This window comes from Daktulosphaira vitifoliae, unplaced genomic scaffold (genome assembly GCF_025091365.1).
Source record: "Daktulosphaira vitifoliae isolate Bord-2020 unplaced genomic scaffold, ASM2509136v1 Scaffold_322, whole genome shotgun sequence".
Taxonomy (NCBI): Eukaryota; Metazoa; Arthropoda; class Insecta; order Hemiptera; family Phylloxeridae; genus Daktulosphaira; species Daktulosphaira vitifoliae.
This window is the reverse complement of record NW_026099887.1, coordinates 512-3,162: the sequence shown is the minus strand read 5'-3', so window position 1 is coordinate 3,162 and position 2,651 is coordinate 512.

Sequence of the window (2,651 nt, the reverse complement as noted above, 5' to 3'; positions counted from 1 at the left end):
AAAACGTGGCTCCGCGAACCGGTGAAATCTCGCTATTTTATGGTAGTGTATTGTCGTCGGGCAAATCGACGACAGATTACCGTACTACCGCACAGCCGCGGGCTCCGCCTCGCTGACCGGTCTCTCACGGAGACCGCGTCCGCGCTGCCGGGGACCCATTCACAGCGCGGCACAGCCGACTACGCTCGGCCGTCGTTCCCCGCGACGGCACGGGCAACCGACCGCGGTCGGCGGCTGCGGCTCACCACGAGCCGCGGCCCGCGGGCGCACCACCGGTGATCGCCCGGGGAAAGACGGACGCACGCACCCGTGCGCCGCTACTACGGAGAATATGCCGGCGACGGCCGACGAGCCACCGCCGTCGCACGACGAAGCGAACCGGGCACGACACGCCTAAGTGCACCGCCCGGTCGCCCACATCGTACGGCTGCGGCGACCGTCGGTCGCTCCGCGGCGCTCCCGTAGCGGCGGACGACACGGGGACGTCGTGTCTCGTCTCTCATCATCCCGGGCCTTCCGCCGGCGGTCCGCCCCGCCGACCGACGGCGGCGCACCGCGGACGAGTCGACCCTCTCGGGACACGTGAGGTGTCGGCCAGCGGCCGAACGGTTCTTGAATGCCGGCGGCGTACGACGTTCCCCGCCACCGCCAGAACTCTCTCGGCGCACACACGCATTGCAGCCGCGCCGCCGCCGACGAAGCGACGGGCCGGGCACGACACGCCTAAGTGCACCGCCCGGTCGTCGACGAATCGGCGGTGGCCGTGGCCGTTATGCGCGCTGTGTGACGAGAAGACGACGGCGGCGGCGGCGGCGACGACTATCGTACGCCCCGCGGCGCTCGAGCCGCACGCGCCACTGGCCGCGCCTCCGCTCCCGGCTGGGCCCCGCGTCCGCCGGTCCGCCGCGCACGGACGGACGGCCTCGCACCGCGCGGACGGCGCACCCGAGGGCTTATACGGGGGTCCCGGTTTATGCGGCGGTGAGCCGCGCGCGCGACTCTTGAATGCCGGCGGCGTTCGACTACCGTCATCCCGACGACGACGGGGACCTGCTAGCGGTCCCCGGAATAGTCGGTGGCGGCGGTCGTTCGCCCCGCGGCGCTCGAGTCGCGCGCACGCTCTCCCGCGCAGCACACCCGGGCCTCTACCGCCTTCGGCGTGTCCGCCACCACCGCCGCGGCGCTGCCGCCGCGCCCGACACACGAGTCGTGTCCCGCGTCCGCCCAGCGGACGAACGGCGACCGAGCGCTCTCGTCTAACACCGACACACACGGCACCGCCGCGCGCGCTCGCCGGTCGAGACGACCGCGCGCGTCGCCCCCGGTGTACTACTACTACACCGGGGGACACACGACGCGAGCGGACGATCCCGACGGCGCGCGTCGCCCGACGGCTGCGCGTGACACGACGGCTCCCGTTACCGTTCCGCACGGTCGGAGACCACGAAGCCCGAGCAGTCCCGCCGCGGCCGGTCACAGTCACCGCGCCCGGCGGACGCCCGGGGCACGAGCTACGGGACGGCGGACTTCGCGCCTCGTCCTCGCTCGCCCCACAGCGTCAGCGGCTGGGGACCGTTACAAAACGGCATTAAATAAAAATAATATAATGATGATACGTATTCGTAGAGAGACACAGCAGAACACCACACACGCGGCCCCGAGAGGACGCGAGCGTCCGCGTCCGTGTGCCCTCCGCACACGGTCCGGCCGTTCGCGCGCCATCATCGCCGCCGCCGTCGTGGTGTCGTTGTGTTCTTCTCTGCCGTACTATTATTATTTTATATATTATATATAACGCGTCGTGATACACGGCGCGCGCGGCACGCACAACACGCGTACGCGTGTGTGCTGTTCGCGCGCGCCGCCGTATACACGCCGGTTATAAGAAAAATTTTTATGTTGAACATAATAAATATTATAAATAAAGACGGTCGGTCGCGCCGACGACGGTCGTACGCGTCCGCCGGCGCGGGGTGTGGAGCGCGCGCGTGTTCGCGCGCGCTCTCTCTCCCGTCGACGACGACGACGACGACGACCGCCTCGGTCGCGTCCGTTCCGCCCCACGTGCGCCGCGACGGCGCTCGGCCCGGTCAGCGGCGACGGCGACGGCGACGGCGTAGCAGGCGACCGCGCGCTCTCTCTCGGCAGAGCGCGCGCGTCCGCCCGCGCTCCGTCTCGCCGTCGTCCACACGCGCTCCCGGTACACCGACCGCCGACGCGCGCGGACTCGGGCTCTCTAAGCAGAGCGACGAGATCCCTGGTTGATCCTGCCAGTAGTCATATGCTTGTCTCAAAGATTAAGCCATGCATGTCTCAGTGCAAGCCGCATTAAGGTGAAACCGCGAAAGGCTCATTAAATCAGTTGTGGTTCCTTAGATCGTACCCAAGTTACTTGGATAACTGTGGTAATTCTAGAGCTAATACATGCCGACAGAGTTCCGACCGGCCGGCGTCCCCCCGGGGCCGTCGCGTCGGAAGGAACGCTTTTATTAGATCAAAACCGGCCCGGTCCTCGCGACCGCGGCCCGCACAAAGACCTGGTGACTCTGAATAACTTCGAGCTGATCGCACGGTCCTGGTACCGGCGACGCATCTTTCAAATGTCTGCCTTATCAACTGTCGACGGTAGGTTCCATGCCTACCGTGGTGGT